Below are 23,545 nucleotides of genomic sequence, written 5' to 3' on the forward strand. Positions count from 1 at the left end.
ATTTATTTAAAGGATTTCTTTCTCCAAGTATAAGTGGCTTACAGAAAGTTAATAAAAACCCAAACCCATAAAATATCAATAAAATCAAAGAAATGGCATCAAAACAAGCCAGGAGATCAGCCAATAACCATCAGAAGACAAGGCCAGCTGAAGGACAAGGAAATTTTCCACTAAGACCAAAAGAAAAAAACACAATGTAAACCTACCAATCAATGTAACATTATAGTCCAAAAGCTCAAATAAACCTAAAGTGATGCTGCTTTGATGCACCTGCATCTTTGATGCACCTGCCGGAACAGAGAACAACCTGGCTCTGGTTGAGGCAAGATGTGTTTCCTTGGGGCCAGTTGGAGTTGGCTGAGCATAGTGCTATTTAAGGGGCATAGGAAGGGAGGCAGTCCCTCAAGTACACTGGACCCAGACCGCCTATGGCCTTAAAGGTAGTTACTGTCATGAACCCCAATTCATGCCTTTCTCCCTTCATGCAGGCTGGCAAGGCCAGGCACCATAAAGCTGTAAATCTCTTTTCAAGCTCCAAACCTTCTCTGCATTCCCAGTGGGCTGCCGCTATCTTCTCTCCTTATTGAACCACTCTTATGACCCTGCATAGACAGTAGAGACTCAACAGAAATGTTACTGTTAGGATCAAAAGCCAAGCCATCTGTCTGGGCATGGGAAAACTTACATCTCTTGTCCTGTGCTTTTCTGCCTAAATTCCTGGTCACCCCCTCCCCTATCAAATGTACCCTATAATACTTTGTGTCTTGGCCCATTCCAGCATCTTGTACATGTCAGTTTAATAAAGCTCTTCCTTGGACTTTCAACGGCCTGTTGAATCCTGGATGTTCCTTCATCACGGACTCTACCGGCTGATCTCAGCCTGATTCCTGACAGTTACCAGTACCTTAAGGTAGTTGCCAAGACCTTAAGCTTGATCCAGGATTCAACTGGTAACCAGTGCAGCTGCTGGATCACAGGCTAGATGTGGGCCCTCCAAGGTATTCCCGTGAGAACCCTGGCTACTGTATTCTGGACCAGGGCCCATTCCACACACATTAGATAATGCATTTTCAATGCACTTTAGAAGTAGATACAAAAGCACATTGAAAGAATATTATCCAAGGTGTGCGGACTGGTTGTAGCTTTCAGAGCAGAGATAAGGATTGGCCCACATAGAGCAAGTTGCAGAAATCCCGTCTAGAGGTGACTGTCACATGGATCACTCTGGCTAGGTGTTTTGGGGGCTGGTAGTTAGGTTTGGCACTGGTAGAAAAATGCCAACTGCACTACTCTTGTGACCTGTGCCTTCATAGATAGGGAGGCATACAGGAGTGAGCCAATGACAGTTGTATCCCATCGAGGCTGGGTAATTGCACTGCCTTACTTGGACCCTTCCTGCCCAGCCACAGGACCTCCTTTATTGAAGGAATTGAGCTTCAGATGACTCTGATTGAGCCATCCTGTCACTACTTTCAGACATGTGTGTCTTTGACAGAAAGGGAAGGGGCAGGACCAAAGAGTCCCAGAGCAGGCATGTTTTCTACATACCCTGTGATAATCAGACTTTCATTAGATTTATTTCTGTTTGACAGCTAGGCACAAGCTTTACAAATCTGGCATAAGACTCCCCTTTCCCCTTCTCTGCATAAATCAAAGGCTATTCAAGATGGCAACAGAAAGCAAACCTAATCACCCTTTCTTCTGACACTATTTTGAAGGGCCTCTTGAGCCAGTTATCAGTCCAAAGAATCTGTGGCTGCCTCTGAATACAACAACAGGCCAATGCCAGAGTGGTAACTAATAGAGTGTACAGTGCTTTTGGTGATTCATAGAACACAGCATGTGTCAACACTCTGCACTGACAAGAGGCAGAGCAGGTATGGTGCAGTCTGTTGTTTTAATATCTAATTGTTCCAAGCCAGTGATCTCATATCCTGTATGTGAGAACTCAAGAAGGATAGACCCTCTAACAGCTTTGAGAGTTCATTTGCTGTACATTTTTGTTACCATGTTTAGATGTGATTGCTGGGACTTTCTACATACAATATTGTAAAAGGCGAAGCAAGTGAGAGTACTCTGAGGGCCTGTTTAAAATTAATGTCTCGACTAAAGCTCCATAGCATTTCAAGCATGAAGGCTGCTACTTTTAACAAGGCCCTTGATTAGCAAATTTCAAAGGAGGATCAAAACCTTAGAAAAAAGCCCAAATATTTAAAGGAGGCGGATGTCATCTCTCTCCTTTGTACAAAAGAAAAATGGGAAATGTAATTCTCTTTCATTTATCTGAGCATGTATGAATTAGTTTCAGAAGCAATTTTACAGCAATTACAACCATCTCCAATGGATTAGATTTTCAGAAATATCCATCCTGATGTCAGATTGCTCCCATTGCTTTCTGAATTTTTTTTAATTTGATGTTCTAGCAATTTGTGGGTTCCAATCACTAATGTGTGTAATTAAGCCATAACAAAAACATTTTCAACCAGTAAGTTTTCAAGATACTGATCATTATAGGGTTAGGTCATTGTGACCTTTGAAGGACAGGAAAAAAAATTAAGCGGCATGTGCTTGCCCTTCCTAGTATGGTGTGCCAATGTAGTGGATTATTTAAGTCTATATATTTCAGCTAATTGTTCTTTTCCATTTTCATTGGGGATTCTAGCTTAGATTTCTTACAGCCCAGTCCTATATATGTTTACGCAGAAACATTGGTTGCCAGTTGTGGCCAGGATCAGGTTCAAGGTTTGGTACTGAAATTTAAGGCCTTACATAGACTGGGACCCATGTTTCTGCTAGACCGTCTGTTGCCCTATGTCCTCCACAGGACCTTGTACTCTGCAGGTTCCAACTTATTGGTCTTCCCCGGCCCCAAGGAGGCTCGCCTAGCCTCGACTAGGGCCAAGGCAAACCAAAACTCTGCCACCAGGTCTATGGTTGAGGCCAGGGAGAGGAGAAGATCTATGCCTCCCCCAAAGGAGGAGTACTCCACTATGTTCCATCTGTGGTGGTTAGCTGTTCCCCTGGTCCCCCAGTGGGGGTAGGTGGGGGGTTGGTTGCTGCCATATTTTTTTTGGTTTTAAGGGGACTTTTAGGGGATTCTATTTATTTATTTATTTTATCTGTAACCTGCCATGTCCCGGCTCTACCAAGAGTGGCGGGCAATTATTTCAACAACAACAATAATAGGCAGCCACAGGAAATGGTTACAATATCAGTTGGAGAAAAAATACCACAGCATAGCTGGCAAAGCCAACCAAAAAATTCAAAGGGTCATATAAAAGTTGTCTTCTTTTTTATTCCTGTTATATATGTTATTCTGTGTTAGAAAGCGGTTTTCTTTAATCAATTTATACTAGAGGAAACATTAAACATTTAATGCCTTCAAGATTCCTAATCATTCTGTGTTTCTGAAACAGATCATAAAAGAGATTGTTAAATAAAATGGCAACCGGGTAATCCTTCTACATCAAAGGATGTAAACCATGGCATTTGGGTGCTCTGAAGGGGGACAGCACATGATTTAACTCGATTAATTATTAGTTATAAAATTATAAAAACTGGCAGTTGGAGGTTAATATAGGAAAGTTATTGGTACTTTTGGTTTTAAATTGAAGATCATTATGATTAATAATTGTTTTCTGTGTTCCTGATTTCAATGTCTGTTGCCTTTGTGTGTTCAAAAGGAAATCTGTAGAGAGGGAACGACTGAAGATGGGGCCGTAACATCTGGGCTTCTGTCCGGCTCTTAAGCCATGCTGAGGGTCAGGAGCAACCGCACCTGGCAGACCTGAGCAGATACGCAAATCTGCTCGCCGGTCGCCCCAGGAACCGGGAACGGCATCCTGAGGGTCCTACAGATCCGTGGAGACGGAGGGAGATGAAGCTCTCCGGATCAACCGCGGCATGTGCTTAAGATCATGATGGCGCCCTTGTCGTAAATAACTTTCTAAGCCTGAAACAACCAGCTGACCCTACATTCTTCCCAGATCATCTTTTACTAGACTGACAGGAGCTGAAGTCTACAACAGTAAGGATTGAAAGCTTTCTGGCTTTTCCTTTTCTTTCCCCACAAGCTCTTCCCCCCCCCTCAACCAATTTACAAGTCAATTCCTTCTTTCCTGGAGCGAGAGGCTCCCAGCTAATTATACCCACTAACCAAACAAAGAGAGAGCTTAAGAAAAAAGAGACTTTAAAGTTTTGCTGGAGAGAGTTCAGTGGGGGAAGCTGACTTGATACAGAGATCGACAAACTGATAATTTGGGTTCGCTCGTGCTCCCGCGAGACCTCACGAGACTTTCTGTTTATACTTTGTGACTGCCTAGAACTATGGAAAAATTAACTAAGGCACAGCTTTTCCATTTGTTATGCGAAGGGAACTCAAAGATACTGAAAGCAGTCAATAAGGAGGAAAAGGAAATCCGAGGGACTAAGGGGGAGCTTTTGGATGGAGCCAATGGTCTGGAGAGAGCAGTTGATGAGGACATAGCTCAGTCAACAATACAAACGAGAATTCAATGTCTGGAAGTTAATCAACAGGAGGGGGAGAGAGCTAGGGACGTAAAAATCCAAAGCACCTTGGAAGAACTTGGGAAAACAGATTTAAGGAAGGAAAGCACCGAAAACCTGGAAGTCTATTTAGAGCAGGAAGTGATTTGGACCAGCAAAATAAAAAGAGTCTATTCAAAGGCGACAGCACACAGGAAGCTATCAGGAGATATCTCTGTGCGACCAGAGGAAGAGATCCAGATTGATAAAGTATACAGAGCCTACTTAAAGGTGACTGCAAGCAAGAATCAAGCAAGAGACTTCTTTGGCCCTGACAGAAGGACAATCAGAAATACTCTACTATGGAAAAAAACACAATTTCATTTTCTGCGACCACCTGAAGGATGTGTTGAACAGTGGAGCATTCTCCTGGTTTCCTGTGGGGAAGACAGCGGCGGTAACTCTTAGGACAGGACCAATATATGAAGGGAACTGACTTTATATCATCTAAGACAATAATAGAATATATTCTTATAATAGATTATACTCTTATATGTATCAATAATTACTCTGCTAAGAAAGATGGTAATAACTTCTAGATCAGGATCAATATGTGATGGGAACTGAATATGTATGCCAATATGTATGCTAAAAGAAGATGACAAACTATACTTCATATGTATTAACAAGACAGCAGCAGTAACTCTTAGGTCAGGGCCAATTTATGAAGGGACTGACCGTATATCACTTAAGATAATAATAGAATATATTCTTATAATAGATCATACTCTCATATGTATTAACAATCATTTTGCTAAGAAAAATGGTAAAAACGTCTAGATTAGGATTAATATGTGATGGGAACTGAATATGTATGTTAAAAGAGGATGGCAAACCATATCAGCTGGTCGCTTTTTTCTCTTCACTTTTCTGTAAATGCTTCATATAATAATAAATAATAAAATTATTTAAAAAAAGGAAATCTGTAAATGCTCTTATAAATAAATAGAAAAACCCAAATGCAGGATTTTCATGTGTTCTCAGATACTTCATTATCATTCATGACCAAACCAAGCCAATGTTTTAAAGTAAGACCAATTTAACCTTTCCAGTAGGCAACTTGCTATATGTTTTTCTGTGATGATTGTACCCACAGTGCAACCCAAAACAAAGGTTTTGCTCTGAAGGACAACTCTCTCATTTTGAAAGAAAAAAAGTCCCTTTGTAGCTATAATGTAGGATCTCTGAATACGATTTAATAACACAAGTAAAATGGGGTCATTTAAGCTTCCGGGGTCTGCCACAGCCAGTTAACGTAGAGGAACTTGATTTACGGTGGTTTAATAAGATTTAGCTGGTTGGAATACAAATATTCAGATTTAACCAGTTTGCACAGTACAGACAGAGTTGTCTTTACAAAATTGAGATAATACAACTAGTGCTGAAATTGAGGAAAGAGGCTTTGAGTCTAGTTATTGATTTATTAATATTTGACAAACAGACTGAAATGCTGGATGAAAGGCGCTGCAAAATTACAAAATAATAGTCAGCGCCATGATATAATGATGAAAGATATGTAGGAGAGCAGCACTAAATTCATATTGCTGTGCTTCTGGATGAGAATATTGACAAGCAACTGTTGAAAAGATGAAGAAGGGGGGGGGGTGGAATTGCCTGTCACATTCTGTGCTGTATGATGTATGGAGGGCCTCACTGTTTTCATACAAAGGTAGTGCTTTTCATTGAACACTGCCACTGAACACTTAATGTTAAAAGCCTGTTCACTTTGCTGCCTGGAATCTAATGATGACAGTGATCATAATGATATTAAAAACATTTACTTCCATGCAACATTAATGGATGTGTTCTTTCCATCCTTAATGTGCTTCCATGCTGCAAGTCTCATGAGGGCTTGTATCAGCATCATGTGCTGAGGTTAGTCCATGGTACAGATTGATCCTAAATCTTATCTTTGAATAGTTTAGAATAGCAATAATATGGATGTTACCATAACAGGAAGATAAACCAGAGTCCACAGGAGATATGCCAGTGCCAAGTCTGCTCTGATACATCTCTGTACTGGTGAAGAAATAGGCAGGATCAGCAGGCCTTAGTAGGCATCTTAAGCTTCTACAGCCCACTTCATGTCTTTGACACCACCGTAGTGCTACATATGTAGAAGAGGAAGCTTCTGGGTCTCTAGTTAGGAAATATCCTCCAATGACTGGAACAAAAATCAATAACTGGGAAATAACTGGTAACAAAAATCCATAACTGCCTGGATCAATAACTGGGAAATATAGCACCACTGAACGTTTCCATAAGTGAAGTAATGGAACTGAGCAATGAATATCAATAAATTCTAAGAACCCTTTCCTCCTTTCCTTGGAGTAAGCCCTACTGAATAGACAAGAGTAGAATTCTAAGAGGATCTGCTTTGGATTGTTCTCTAGTTGAACAATATATGAAATACAGGAGCTCTTACTATATCATGGGTATACATTTTTTCCCTATAAAACAAATGTAATGAAAATGGTTCTTCAGACTACCTCCCATCTACTAACAAACTACTGTTTAAAAAAAACTTAAATTTCTTGTGAATGACCTTTTGTACCCAGAGGAAAAATAGAAATGGAGATGAGGAAAGTAATCAGATTTGTTTTGTTCCAATTTATATATTGAAAGTTTAGTATAGTTTATACTCTCTCAAGTCAAAACTAGTCACTCAGGAAACCTGAACTCTGATCAGGAATATAATCTGTTACTAAATAAGCTAAAGGATTGACTTACATATTTTCTTATGTATGTGTGGAAGGGGAAGCAGGTTCACAGAAAAATCCCTGGTGGGTAAAGTGGCCACCTTGTTTTACAGTGGGGGATGTAGGGTTACCATTATGTGGGGCCTGGAGTTCTCTCAAAATTACAACTGATCTGGAGATTACAGATGGTAGACCCACATCCCTACTGAATTCCCTCCCTTCCCCCAATTCTTCCCTCCCTAGAACCCACACCCAATCTCCTAGAATTTCCTAGACTGTTGTTCTGCCTATTTTTTCCCTGTGCAGTAATATAGACGGAAAACACTGGAAGTTGGCAACCCTAGGTATAGTATCATATAGGACAGCCTCCAAAGCAGCCTTTCCCCCAGGGGATCTGAAACCTGTAGTCAAGAAATCAGTTATAATACTAAGGGATCTCTAGACCTACCTGGAGGTTAGCAACTCTACCTTGAGCATTAAAGGTAAAGGTATCCCCTGTGCAAGCACTGGGTCATGTCTGACTCTTGGGGTGACGCCCTCTAGCGTTTTCTTGGCAGACTCATTACGGGGTGGTTTGCCTTCCCCTGTCATTACTGTTTACTCCCCCCTCCCCCAGCAAGCTGGGTACTCATTTTACCGACCTCAGAAGGATGTAAGGCTGAGTCAACCTTGAGCCGGCTGCTGGGATCGAACTCCCAGCCTCATGGGCAGAGCTTTCAGACTGCATGTCTGCTGCATTACCACTCTGCGCCACAAGAGGCTCTCTACCTTGAGCGTTAGCAGTGTGCAAATTCAATATTCATCATGCAAAGTTATGGACTTTTACAGAGATAACTGGAGTGAAGGGCCATTTTACCACAGGCCAAACAAGACCATCTGTTTGCTTGCAGAGGCATTATTTGTGCCCATCTGTCCACTGATGAGTTTTTTATTTTTTTAAATAATTTATTATTATTATTATTAGACAAAAAAGAAAAATATAACAGTGTCATCACAAATACTTTGTGGGGGGAAAAATCCAACAACAACCACAAAAACAAACACAATATGATTAACTACATATACAAAGTAACATATTTACGTAATTAACTCCCAGACATTGCTATTTAAAGATTTCTTTTTTTATTCTACTACATTTTTCCAAACCAAATTAAATTCATTCCTTTGACAGACTCCTTGAATTATTCATATATTGTAAGTTATTTTTTCTAGCATTATAACTTGTTTAGTTTGTTCCACCATTTATCTACCCCAAAATTTTCAGCATTTTCCCCCTATTGTTAGCAATAACCATTCTGGCAACTACAATCATAAAATTAACCAAAGTTATTTTGTTTTTGTTTTTTTTTACAACACATGCTATTATTAAAAAATAAACTGAGGAGAGCTAATGAAGCTGATGGTTCTATCTTATGTTTTATAATTTCTTCCATTTCTTTTAAAACATTTTCCACAGGATTCTTTAACTACTGGACAATCCCACCACATAGGAATATAGGTACACAACTGGTCACATCCTCTCCAACAGTTTTTGTTTCCAGAACCACTTAGATAAGATAATCTAATTGGTTTATAGTACCATTTCTGAATTAATTTTAAACGATGTTCTTGAACATTCATGGATATTGAATTAAAGGGAGCTTGTTTAAATAACTTATACCAATCCTCTTAAATGAAGTTCTTATTTCCAGATTCCCTTTATGGGTTGTGAATTTGGCAGCCACTTATCTAATAATATATATCCCTCTTAATAAAACAGTAAGGGGTGTTGGGGTGGGCTCAGTCTGGAATGGGGGGGCAACAATTTGCCCCTTGGCCCCAGACTGACAAGCGGAGGGGCCAATCGGAAGGTGAGAAGTTTCTTATACCAGGATGGTGTGCAATTAAAGACCAGGAATTTGGAGGTCATCTTTGGTGTCTCCTTATCTGTGAAGGCGCAGGTCACTAGAGTAGCTCAACTGATATTCTTCAATCTTCATCAGGAAAGGCTACAAGGACCCTATCTGGCCCTGGAACACCTAGCCGCAGTGTTCCAGTGAAAGTCACCTCTAGACTAGACTTCTGTATCTCACTATATGCAGGCCTGCTCCTTTCCTTGACCAGAAACTACAGCTGGTGCAAAATACAGCTGCTGGGGTTTTCACAGGAACATCTTGGAGAGCCCATATCCAGTCTGTGCTGAGGCAGCTGTATTGGTTGCCAGTGGATTTCTGAATCAGATTCAAGGTTTTGGTTCTGACCTTCATTCGCAATCTGGGTCCAGTGTATCTGAGGGACTGTTTAACTCCCTATACCCCTCACAGAGTCCTCCACTCTGTGATTTTCAACAGGTTGGTTATCCCTGGCTCATGTGAGGTTTGCCTGGCCCTTTTCTGTTCTGGCCCCTACCTGGTAGAATAAGCTCCCAAGAGAGCTGAGGGCCCTGTCAGAACTATCACAATTCCACATGGCCTGCAAGATGGAGCTCTTCTGCCAGGCATTTGAGTGAGGCCAGGGCAGGGAACATCTATGTGGCCCCTCTTCTTCCAAGAAACCATCCGAAACATCTGATCATGGTATTCGGAATATCCAGGAATTATTGCCACACCTATTGTGAAATGGGTTTGGGTTATATTGGCTGGGCCTAATGGGGTTGGGAAGCAGGGTTGGGGCTTTTATTTTTGTGGGGGTGATTTTACATTTGTGTTATAAACCACCGTGAGCCAGCTGGCCTGAGAGTGGCGGTCAATAAATGTAATAGTAATAGTAATAGTAATAGTAATAGTAATAGTAATAGTAATAGTAATAGTAATAGTAATAGTAATAGTAATAGTAATAGTAATAGTAATAGTAATAGTAATAGTAGTAATGTGTGTGTGTGTATTCAGTTCTGAGGAAGAAACATATTTTTGGTTACCATCATGCTGTGGCTGCTCCATGCTGGAATGTGGTAACTGTGTGCAAACATTACTTGTGACTTACCTGTTATCTTAAGGTATTTTGCATCTGTGTTAGACCTACAGGCCACTCCAAAGCATGCTACACACAGCAATGCACACCTTTGCACTCAGAAATATACCCATTTCTCTATTAAATTACAGTTGTGAGAACTAACCATTCCAATTTGAATAACAATATCAAAGTACAGTAGCTGCATTGAGTCACCTTCACAATGTCTATCTATCTATCTATCTATCTATCTATCTATCTATCTATCTATCTATCTATCTATCTATCTATCTATCTATCTATCTATCTATCTATCTATCTATCTATCTATCTATCTATCTATCTATCTATCACCTGTATTACAGCACATAACATGGCTATTTCTGGCTTATTCCAGGTATGCACTAATTTATATGCACCTGATAACCCAAAGGGGAAAGTGGGAATGAGTTGGCAGGTGGCCTTTCAGATTTAAAGGGCATATGGCATACTAGTTGTTTGTTGCTAACTCACTCTAGAATACTAAATACGTCATATAATATGTATAATCCCCACAATGTTTCCATTTTATTTTGAAAAATAGCAAATTCATACAGCAAATAAGTTAATTCTGTATAAAGCTATTTGCAGATGACAGAGCAGGTCTGAGAGTTTATTACATTTACATTTCTCTTAATGTATATGACTGAAGTATAGCTGGAATTATAGAGTGTATCTTATTCTCTCGATGGCACATAAAAGCAGATTCATTATTTTTCCCCACAGGGAAGGGTGAATTCCACCTTTGGATATGCTCACGCAAAATGTATCTGCATTAGAAGACAGCTGGATCTAATGTGAAAACCAGAATACACTTGTATTTCTGTTTTAGGGCCAATACGCACAATCTGTATCATTCACTATCCCATTGCTGAAGACGTACCTGAATATTGGAATTGGAGCCATTGATCAATACTGTGCTTGACTCATCAAAAAAAAAAAAATTCATTAAAAGGCTGGAGACTCTTTCTGCAGGATTTCCTCTCCAATTGGTATATGTGATTAAATAATATCCAAACCTCTTTCCTGGAGTATATTCATGCATTAAGTCAGGCAACCAACTCTATATCCTAGCTCATTGCTATCAACAGTGGGATCTTAAGCAACTTCTGCAAAAGGAATATTTGGCAACACAGCTTCTGAATTTTGGCGGCTGATTTGGGTCCCTCCAAATGACATTTCCAACCTCATGAGGCTGTTTTGCGATGCGGCTCTTTTTAAAGTGTCATGTGGTAAATCCAGGAAAGTGGATTTACCACTCTCTATCATGCATCCCAAAGGTAAATAAGCGTGAGCAGCCAGGGATAAGACCATATGGATGTGGAAACGTGCAAAAGTCTCTTGAGTATTGTCCTGCCCTCACTGCTTGCTCACCTCTCCTGGCTGCGAAGGTGGTGCAGCTCGAGCAGCTCGGGTGGCATGGTGGCAGCAGCTTGGGTGGCACAGTTTGAGCTCTCTGGAGGGAAGGGGCTGAGGGCTGGCTGCTCCCCCCCTACTGAACTTTTCCCCCACTGACAGGTGGCGGGTGGCTTGAGGCAGGCTGGCTCCATGGCTGGGCTCTTTCTGTGGCACCCTCCCCTCCTAGGCCAGGACTGGCCTCCTATCCCTGCTGAGCCTGCATCCCTGCCTTGGAGCCCAGCCCCATCCAACATCCTAGGGCCAGAATCTATTAAGGATTTGGGGGGCAGGAGAAAGCAGGATCCAGTAGGTCACTGTCTCCCTTCCTTTTGCAGACCTATTGAAATGCAGCTTGGGCGGTGTGGCAATGAGTGTGAAAGGGAAGGACTGAGTGGTTAGTGAAAAGAAGAAAAGGTGAGATGGGGAGGCAGAGTATGGAGGGGAGAAATAGTGCAATTTACTATCCCACAATTGCTGGTAGGAAACATCATGTGATTTGGCCCTGCATGTGAAAAAGGTATTACTTTTACTTGACTGCACAAAATGTACAGGGTGATGTTGCAAATTAACCCATAATTCTACACTAAGCAGTATAAGCCATCAAAATGATGTACAGCAGCAAGGGATTTTTCATGCCCCTGCCCTGTCTGGTACCATTCAGAGAAGTGTGACTCATTTGGAAATAGGATTGCCGGCACAAGTCTGACAACTAACGGGAGACTGGGAGGAGCCTTGCCAGAGACATAATGGCATTGTTGGCAATGTGCTGACATCACTGCTGAAATAACAGGCGGTGACATCCATTTATCTTTTGTGACTCTGTAACATCCAGCCAAAACTAGATGGTTGCACCATAGACTCTATGGAGTTTTGGACAAATAGTAGAGTGGCTGGCAATGTGCTGATGTTATTTCTGATCACAACAAAAGTGACATCAATGTACCAGGACATTGGTTATTTTCCCATTCCTCTTTTATTTTTCTCCCACTGACCAGGCAAGTAGTGGCAGAAAGGGCCCACTGGTGACAGGCACTTGGCCTTCTTGTTTAGGAACCTCTCCCCATCCATGGAACCTCAGGATGTATGCTAGCCTGCAACAATAAGCAACATCCTGTATTAATCTCTCTATTCCTTACAGGGCCTAACCAATCCCTGTATCCCTTTAAGGGTTAGGAATCATGTGTGGCTGTCTCCTGGTTATAATTGGTGATGTAACACTCAAGCTTCCCTTAAGTTTGGAATTTACTGTGGAAAAGGTATTGAATTGTGGATCATAGTATACATTATATCTACCTTGTGAACAACATGAGGACTTGCAGCAGGATGGCAGCTGTGAGTTCTCCATGGGAAGTCAATTCTGAATCCAAGATGGTTAAAAGGTAAATATAGTGTCAGGGTCCGCCGGGTCTTTGCCACGCTTCGGGTCCGCCACGTTGTTCGGTGAGGGAGACCCGGGACTAGACGGCTTTATCTGTAGGAAACAGCATCTCAGAATGGAGTCGGTATTCTCTCTCCCGCTCCTGGGTTCAGTGTAGTTCTTTCACTACGCCTCCAACCCCATCTCCTCATTGACGCTTCCTTAAGTAGCCTCTCTAGCCCCTGTCTCCACCCTCCGGGCTTCTCAGGCGGACCTCGCCCTTCCGGGACTCCGCGTCTCTCCGCCACCGCCCCGCCCTGGGTTTCTCCCTTGCTCTCCCCGCTTGTACTGACTGCCCCTGTGCTACTGTTTCCCCCACCCCTGGCGAACTGATTCCCCACATCCCTTTATGTAAGTTTCGTATCCAAAGAGGGTCTGTCGGGATCTCTTCCTCTGTATCTTCCTTTCTTAGGTTTCCGCTCCTGTCAGCGCGCTCCTTCTCCGGACCCCCCGCGCTGCCCAAACTAGTCGTTCTCGACATATAGATGACCTATTAACTGTGGAATTCTACACAGCATGATCATACTGTAAAGGGACCAGAATGACATTACATTGTACATTCACATCAGCTGCTTGAATGGATCACCCTCATTTGATTGGAATGTTTATATCTGTACAGATGCATTATAACCCCTCTACATATGTTGAAATCAACATGCATAGAAGAGGTGTCGGGATGAGTGTTCTGGATCTACTTCCTACCTATGTGATTGTTGGCTCTTTAACCACAGATTCTATATTAGGAAAAAGAGTATGTGTATAGGCTTCTTCCCTATGATCAAGAATTTTTTTTGGGGGGGGCAGCTATCACATGTAGGTGAGGAGCTGTGTTAGCATGCTTGCATTCGGTTCACCAGTGATATGTAGAGAGTTATACAGCATCACATATGAAGGGGCCAAATGTGATCTAGAGAGGTGACTGTCATTTGCTCCTGGGCACATACACATTCAGGAAAACAGAAACAGTCACTCTAGTAAGAAGGGAGCAACAGTTGTTCAGTGGTAGATTGTCTGCTTTGTATGCTAAATGGTCCAGGTTTAATCCCCAGCAATTCCAGTTAAATTATGTAAGGATCAGCTGACAGGTAAGGTAAAAGATCTGCACCTGAGAGCTGCTGTCAGCTACAGTAGGTAAGACTGAGGGGCTTTACGCACCGGGATCTTTGTAGCAAATTGGTCACTGAATGAAAAATCGCTATTTAAAATAGTGGAATTCGTCGTTATGCATACCTGCCTTTGTAGTGGAATCCAGTTGCGTTTTGTAGCGTTTCCCACAGGCTTCCGGTCTCGGCAGAAATCGTTAGAAAGGAAGTGCTATTGCCGAGCTCGTCCCGCCCCTGGCCGTCAAGCAGCCAATGGGCAGCCGTTAGCATGCTCCCAAACAGCCCCTTTCCCTTTAAGAAAGGTTTTTTTTTAAAAAAAAAACAGACCCATTGCAACGAATCTGTGTTAATTCGTTGCAACGGAGAGACCCATCCAGCTGCCTGGTGTGTTTGAGCTGTCGTTTGATCGTTGCCACGCTCCCTCCTAGTGAAAAAAAAAATCCCCCCCCCTCACGGGCCCGATTTTCGGCTGAATGAATGTGTAAAAAATAAAGGGAAAATACATCAGCAAACGGGTTTCTCTGTTCTTTGTGCTTAGTGACTGAAGGGGAGGGACTGAAGCCGGGGAAGCCTCTAAACTGAAAGAGGCTCGCTGGTGCGTTTATCCCCGCTCGCTCGGAGAAAAAAAAATGGCGATCGCTTCGCCGGAAGATCAGAGAAGAGAGCCAGGGGGAGGGACTTTGTAGAAACCGCAACAATGTTAACGCACAGGTCTTTTTCGCTAGTGTTGCAGATTGGTTGCAGGAGTGTATCGCTTTCTGGAGGGTGAATCCACTTTTGGGGATTTCCCTGAAAGCGCTACAAGGAAGCGCTTTTTGCAGATTGGTTTCAGGTGTGTGGCAGATTGTCGACGACGTTGTGCAAAACAGCAAATCAGTAGCGTTTTCAATTGGCAACCATTGTGCTATTTTGAAGGCGTGCAAAAAGCCCCTGAATTTGGTAGTTCAATTGATTGACTTAGTATAAGGTCACATGGTATGTCAAGTGACTTATATGTGCATGGACATCAAGGAGATCAATTGTTTTAAAGTCTGTTGTTAACAACCCTCAGACAGCCATGATTGAGTGGCATATAAATATTACTTTATTTAAAAAGAAGGCATGAATGACCTATGAACTTGCTGGAAAAAGCAGCCGTGACTTGCCAGTGGCCGCCAGTTGATGCAGCGGGTGGCGGGAGGCAGGAGGACACAGCCGGCGTCGGCCCGCACTCCCCAGAAGGCAGCATGGGCAACGGGGTGCACAAATGTGGTGGGCGGAGCTAGGCACCTAAAAAGGCGTGGCAAGGGGCCCGCCATTTCGCCGCTGAGCATCGCCCGAGACAGCTTCCCTTCCGTTCCCTCCTGATGTTGCAAGTTTTGGTTGTTGTTACTATTATGCTTTCGTCACAGTGGCAGAAATAGGCACGAGAGAGACCGTTGGTTCTGGGCCCCAGTCTACGTACTTTGGCCCTGAGGCTGGGGGGACCCAATAACAGGGGCTCAATTACGGGTGCAGCCTGCCTGGCTGGGTAAGTCAGGGGCCCGGAGCCAGACAGGCAAGATGGCTGAATGAGATGGGCATCCGTCATCCATCTTGGCCTGCTTCCCTGTGGGGACTCTGGGGGCAAGGAGCTGCCTTCCCGGCTGGGAGGCGACAGGTCCAGGGCGCCCCCAGAGCAAGTCTTGAGCAGCCGGACGGCTGAGGGGTTTCGGTCTTCTCATGCCCATCGGGCCAACCCTCCGGCTGGAGGAAAGTTGGGTTCAATAAAAGCTGTGGCCTTGTTAATGCCAGAATTTTGTGTTGCATCATCTGTAGCCCACATGCCGCCCTGCTAATCAGTTCCACACATGATTCAAATGAAGCATTGCTCTTTCCATAAGCAATATATATTTTTCCTACCACTTCTAATACAATGTTTTTGAATGAATGGTATCGTGATTCCAGTAGAGGATATGAATGCATGAATAACCAGAGGAAAAATTGCTGATGGTTAGTTCAAACAATTTTAGTATATTAGCTAATAACGTTTTGACAGATTTGTAGAAATAGGCTGAACAAAACATTGAAATCTCATGGGGCATAATGGGAGCCAAGGGATAAAATACGGCCTGAGAAAAAGGTGACATAAAATTGTAACAATAACAAATAAAATAATAAAATGAAGAGTGAATATACAACTAGTAGAACTAAACATCTAACTATAGTAACAACTAATTATATACCAATGTAGAAATTGCACAGCAGTATGGAGTTTGTTGTCTTATGCTTGATACATTCATATAATTCAAAACATCATCCGTTCCTGTAAAATATTCAATATCACTATCTCTCTTTCTTTTGTGAGTGGTAAGCAGCAGAAATGATGTCTGAAGTGATGTCCATGAGGTTGGGAGTTCAATCCCAACTCAAGGTTGACTCAGCCTTCCATCCTTCTGAGGTCAGTAAATGAGTACCCAGCTTGCTGGGGGGTAAAATGGTAATGACTGGGGAAGGCACTGGCAAACCCCACATTGAGTCTGCCATGAAAACGCTGGAGGGCATCACCCCAAGGATCAGACATAACTCAGTGCTTGCACAAGGGATACCTTTACCTTTACTATATTTATATTTATATTTATATTTATATTTATATTTATATTTATATTTATATTTGTATTTGTATTTGTATTTGTATTTGTATTTGTATTTGTATTTGTATTTGTATTTGTATTTGTATTTGTATTTGTATTTGTATTTGTATTTGTATTTGTATTTGTATTTGTATTTGTATTTATATTTATATTTATATTTATATTTATATTTATATTTATATTTATATTTATATTTATATTTATATTTATATAAAATAATGTTTGTCTTTTTATAGAGGCTTCTTTTGATAGAGGTTTCTATGTATGAAGGACCTGCCCTAAGCTCCAAGACAACTAGTCATAGTTTGGCATTTCAAGCTAGATTGGAAAAATGATATCCTTGGTGCTGATTGCTATCAACCAAGCCTTAATTGTTTGAATGGCATGTAATTGGAAGGCGATAAGGCATCAAACATGTAAGTTTTGAGAAGAGGTGAAGCCTCTGTTGTGTCACAGGGAGAAGCAGCAGAAAATGAATTTGATTTTTCAGGTCTTGACTCTCCCTCCTGCAAATACAGAAAGAAGCTCCTTTCCTGTCTACTCTGTTGAAGTTTTGGCAATTTGCCTGACACATTGGTGTGTATGTTTGATGTCCGTAGGTATAGGGGGGTCGGGGGAATTGACTATTATGGCCATTATATATGTTGTTATATATGCATCTTCCTTATGTATGACTTGCCAAAGTGTGTCAATAAAGGACAAATGCAGAAGGGCCTTGGGCAGCAGGAAACTCAAATCAAGCAGCTGAGTTTCTGATTTCCTGCTGGTAATGACACTAGTAGCATATGTTGGCTCTTCAGACATCATCCAAAGCCTGTTGACATCTGGTTTGAGTTAGTTTTCCTAATCTCCAAATGTAAATTCATTCTCAGACTGCCATACTTCAGGATCAGCTGAAGAAAGACCCCACATTTCCACAGAAAACTTATGATAAAATAAAATAACTACAAGTAAAACCATATTAATAAGTTAAAAAAACAGAATTATCTTTGATTTAGAATTATTTAGTGTATTTTGGCCCATACAATGTGCATAAATTTCTAAAAGAGATAGTAGTTGGTAAATACAATACTGATTCTTGTGCTGGATCTTATTCTGTGCTGGATCTTATTATTACAAACTGGGTTTGTAAAAGGCTAGTCACTTTAAACAAATGAAAGCTGGGAATTCAGAGGAACTTGTAAATCATGGAATAGTAGATGGTTATAATGTTATTGTGTTATAGCATAATAGCAATGACTAGTTTTTAACAACTCCTGAATAATTTCCTATGATGGTATAATAAATGTGGAGGCTAAAAAATACAAGACAAAGAGTGGATGAGATAGGGAAATGTGACTGAATTTCTATGTGTGGATGCTCTTTTGCCAGTGCAAATACTTTCATATTTGCAGTTGTAAAGACTGGGAAAGGGAGAATCCTCAGTATGTGGATGCAGCCTCAGATACCATGTCTAAGCTTTTTTATGTGTACACAATAGAACAACGTGGCATACATTTATTAGTTCAACACAAAGAAAAACCTTATGAAAGTAATGATTTCAGAAAAGTGAGAACAAAACTGAGATTTTTGAGTAAAAAAACAGCAGGGATGAGAAATTCAGTATCATTCCTCACACTGAATAGTAACTGTGTTTTCTGTCAGTTAATGACAAGAGAGCTATGTGTATGTATATGTATATGTGTGTGTGTGTGTGTGTGTGTGTGTGTCTGTCTGTCTGTCTGTCTGTCTGTCTGTCTGTATGTATGTATGTATGTATGGAGAGAGAAACTGTGAGAATCTGATGAAAGAGAAGAAAACATGTCTCTATGGAGAAGCTTTTGTGAAACTAGCTATGTAATCCTAAAAAGAGCTATACTCATTGACTTCAATGAGCTGAGAAGGATGCAATTCTGTTTGGGACTGCCGTGTAAATGTTGTGGAGTCTGTTGGGATGCCTTGCAAGAGAAATAGTGCAGAGATCCTCATGCAATAGAGAGGCAGGCTTAGAAGCATCCCAACAAATGCCAACTAAATTCATAAGTGATGTTGTGCAAGTAAATAAGCTGTTTAAAAGAGGATCATGTACCATGTTTGGCACAGAGGATGGTAAGTGAGGGGGCAATTTTATTAAGCCTGTTATACAGAGCAGGCCTTTGTGTTCCAAGAGAGTTGGTGAGTGGAAGAGACTTAGTATATCCAAGCCAGAATATGTATTACATGTATGAGGCTGGTAGAATAGCATTCCAGTCAAGGGAGAGGATTTATAGATAGTGCAGAAACTGAGAGGAGATTAAGCAGAGTGGAGCCAAGCAAAGGGCTTAGACTATATCAGGCATTCTGATTAGAAAAGACAGACTGTCAGGAGAAGCAGTGGAGATGGAGTGTGAAAAATGGCAAAACATCTTTAAAAAAATACAGCAGACAATGTGGCTATCTAAAACCCACGCATGAGCCCATCTTGTAAAAGTAGCACATTATCTGCCTTACCACTTCCAAGCACAGCCTTCTCTGCACAGGATTAAGCTTCCATAGAATGCATGCTCTGAGCTTGCTTATCACCAATGCCAACTATAAGTGTTTGTCATAGTTTTATATTGCCAAAAAGCCCATTGTGATTTTCTGATTGTTCTATGTAAGACATACAAGGAACAAAAGTATGTTCTGGTATTATGAGTCATTTGTTACACACCAGTAGCAACCTATTTTTTATAACGAGTACTGTAAATAAGAACTCTCTTTTGCATATTTACAAAATGTATCCTAACCATATAGGCAACTACTTAAAGAATTTACTTACATGCACGTACCAGGGAGCAGGAAATGTACTTGGAATTTTTATGTTGAAATAGCTAGAAGGAAATATTCATAATCATTCAAGGGTCAGTAACCTTAGCAGAACTTGGTCTGTACAATAAATTGGGGAGAGACTTCTGAACTCAGGATGGGCAATTGGGTTCAGATAAGATGAAAAGTATCAATGCTGATTCAAGTACTTTTCAGACCAATTTGAGCCAAATTGCTTATCCCTGTACTTTAAACTGGCCAAATTAGTGCTATCCGATTCGGAGATTTGGCCATGATTCAGTCCGTTTAAAAGAAGAATCAGGGGGAAAGAGAGCCTACCAAGCATCTGGCAATGACAGAACAGTTCCTGGGTGTACTCTCCTCCCACCTGCCTTTCTAGGCAGCACCTGGGAATGCAGGGGCAGGAGGTGTTTAAAGGGCTCATCAAGCAGCTGACCTGCCATGGTAGTTTAGTGATCTCATACACTGAATTATTAGTATCCTCAAAAACATATAGTTCTTAGCATTCTGAAGAAAACAAAGGGCATGCAGTGATCTGACTACAGTTCTCTGTCAATTAAAATGACAACAAGAGTGGGAAATCATGGATTTATTTTTCCTGGATACCTTATTCCTCATTAGGATTTTGCATTCAGTGTTACCCCAAATACTCTCAGTCTATGGTGGGAATTTAGCTATGTGAGAGAGAGGTAATCTAATAAGGATCTTTTGCCAATGTTTATAAGGTTACTACACTATTCTAGGAGTCTGAGGCAAACAACACAATACATAAAATAAATAATGAAGTTTTATTAAAGGAAAACACACACAAGAAAAATAATAGACTGTATGCAATTACAGTGACACATGTATGCAAAGAAAAATAAAGAAGGAAGTAAGGGCATATAATTACCAATCTAGATGTGGGGAGAGCAGATATAAGGAGCAGAGCAACACAAGCATGCCAGCATTTGAGTTGGGCATCTGGCAGGATCCAAGGTTACCAAAGAGACAATTTGGGATGCCCAGATGAAGGGTTTTATACCTTTCTCCTAGCCAGGTACATGGTGAAAAATCACATAGGCTGAAGTGGACTTTAGACAAAAATTGTGATTGCCCTCTGATTAATATGACAAAAAGATTTGATCACTCTAAGAGGATGAAGATCAAAGTGAACAAAGAGATATTTGGGGAAGAATGGGAAGATTCTGGACCTGGGTTGAAATTCTAATATCTAGAATTATGGGAATGATAAAACTCTTAGCAGGCTGGTGTGATGGTGGGGACAGAAAGGGGGCTTCTGAGGGGGACAAAGCATTTCTAAGGAATCTGCTGGTTTCCACTTTAGCAATAAAATAGTTGGGATGGGGAAGAATGTCAGGAAATAGGATAGTCTTTGTATTGATTGAAGATGTGTACATATTTCTTAGCCAGTGCAGTGAGGCACAGTTCATGAGTAGGGTCAGTTGGTCATAACAAGGCCATGTTGCTCTCTTTGGAGTGCCTTGTGCTGTTGGTCTGATTTGCCCTTGCAGATACCGAGAGTGACTTGATTGTATAGGCACAAGGGTGCCATCTCAGTCCAGAAATGAGATCCATTACCATGAAAAATACCCGTGATAAAATTTGGTATAAATATAAGTATATACTAGTGAGATACAGAGTTAGAACGTATGGGGAAATACAGAAGGTATGGAGTATTCTGAGAATAGCAAGCTATATAATTTATATTATAATTTGGAGAATGACATTCCATTTAGAAACTGAGTCATAGACATTTCACATAATGGCCAAATTACAGGTCATATATGGTAGTTGCATATTGGGGTTTCCCCCAACCTGAGTTTATGTTGTTTGTTTGCAAATCTTAAATGGTATATTATCAAGTTGAGCAAAGCAGCAATAAAGAAGGGACTGCTTAATCCCTTCTTTTTTTCCATTTAATTTTTTTAACAAAAATATTTCAAGCTGCTTTTCTCACAAGAGTCAAGAGATAAGAAAATCCAGACTGTTTCTTGTGTAGATAAAGCTGGTGGAGGTGATTCTGAGTAGACAAATGGCCATTAGGATAAAGGCAATGGATTCCTCTGCAGACTCGCTTTTGTCTCCTGATTGTACCTCTAGAAATTGCTTTTTATTTAAACAAAATGAACCCATCATGAGAAATAATTAAGCAGCTGTTAATTATGTATAATTTGGCCATAACTGCAAATTCAGTCATGTGCTCATCACTTTTACTTCAGAAAGTATCGCAAAGTAATGCCCTAGGCCAGGGTGTGAAGGCTGTATTTGTGGTGTTAGGCTACTGATGATTGTTTCACACATGACAATTATCACTTGATATTACAGTCAATAAATTTATTCAATGAATCTCTCCATCATGACACAGGCAGACTTTGCAAGTTCATTGCCACAACATGTCATCCAGTTCACATATTGAACAAAAGAGGAAGTGATCAAATGAAGGATTCACTGCACTTGTAAATAAGAAGTAAGTCTAAATGTTGATAACATTATTTGTAAAATTCATATCATCCCTTACTAAGTTTGCATACATTTATTGAACTCCATATCTACGGCACCAGCTACCTGAATATGTCCCCAGAAGAATGCTATGGTCAGCCATGGCTAACTGACTGGTAGTCATGACCCCTAAGAAGTGAAACTGTCCCTGACCAGAGCCAGGGCATTTTGGGCCCTCGGCCCACCTGGTGAAATGAGATCCTGGAGAACATCAGGGCACTGAATTAAGGCCTTCTCCATTGGGACAGCAAATTTTTGGATCTTCATTCTCAGGGAAGTTTATCTGTCTCCCTCTCTCTGTGTTTTTCACCAGCAGGAGAAGACCTTTTAAAAATATTGTCCTTCTTTCTAATGTTGTATGATTATGCGTTGTTAATTGAATTTTAACTGTCTTTTAAGATTTTAAATGTTTTTATGTTCACTGCCCTGTTGGGAACCCTGAGTGGGTGGAAAGATGGGATGAAATGTTTTAAAGTAATTAATTAATACCTTTCAAACAACAACACTAGCCAATCGGGACTTTAAAAATAAATATAATGGGATCTGTCAAATGGGACTTCACAAGTGTGCTGACAAGGCTAAATGAGAGAAAACCATATTTGACTACAGTTGTTTTTTGTGTTTTGTATCTAGCAAGAACTGTACAGAACGTTATCATTCAAAAGAAGAAGAAAAAATAGGCTAAACTCCAAGGACAGTGGGAAAGAGAGCTTTCATTGGCTTCATTTTCTTGCACTGGGGTATATAAGACTAAAGGAGCTCACATTTTAACCGTTCTGGATTGACATCTGTTGATCATGTCATGGCACAATCAACAGTTCCCCTGTTAACCTGCAGATGTTGTCATTGCTGTTCTGCAGTATACTTTTCCAGATGGCACTGGGGCCATGAGGACATACTTTATTACAGCAGGAAATAAATAGCAGACTATTCCAATTAGCAGGGTGTTCTAATGATTATGGCAGGCGGTATTATGCCATGAAGGCTCCCTCTTTTCCAGAATGCTGTTTGGTCGCTCCCCTGCATGATTCCACCCTTCCCCCATCCATTTTCCGTATGCAAATGATTGCAACACAACCTTGATATTCGAGACTTTTTATGTGCAAGGCATGAAATCAGATGCAGGCTCAGGCAAAATGCTGACAAATGACCAAAAGTTTTGGAAGAGATATTTGAATGTATACTGATAGTGGCTAGAATTATTCCAGCAAAATGGAAATCTGATGTCCAAGCTTAGAAGAATGGAATAATAAACTGGCTGACTATGCAGTAATGGCAAAATTACATTGTATCTGAAAAATAAATCAATTTTGAAATTCAAGGAGACATGGAACGTTTATTATGAAAGCCATAGGGAAATTTAGAACGAGAAGCAATTTAACTTGGTTGTTTGGTTGTTTGATTATTCAGCTGTTTATTCACTTTGTTTAATACTTTGTCACAGCTTTTGGGGTGGAAATGGCATGGTGAAGGAGCCTCTTAGAGTAGTTCCATAAGGGCATCGGACTTGATAAG

The 23,545-nt window shown here is 40.9% G+C and overlaps 1 long non-coding RNA gene across 1 annotated transcript; it reads left to right on the forward strand.

Moving 5' to 3' along the window:
* Positions 1 to 12,886: 12,886 nt before the first annotated feature.
* LOC143836808 (uncharacterized) lies at positions 12,887 to 23,218 on the forward strand. Its single transcript, XR_013230756.1, has 3 exons — positions 12,887 to 12,988; positions 21,897 to 21,998; positions 22,664 to 23,218. It is a non-coding gene; the product is annotated as an uncharacterized LOC143836808 (long non-coding RNA).
* Positions 23,219 to 23,545: the final 327 nt, after the last annotated feature.

The sequence above is a fragment of the Paroedura picta genome, chromosome 4 (assembly GCF_049243985.1).
Source record: "Paroedura picta isolate Pp20150507F chromosome 4, Ppicta_v3.0, whole genome shotgun sequence".
Lineage (NCBI taxonomy): Eukaryota > Metazoa > Chordata > Lepidosauria > Squamata > Gekkonidae > Paroedura > Paroedura picta.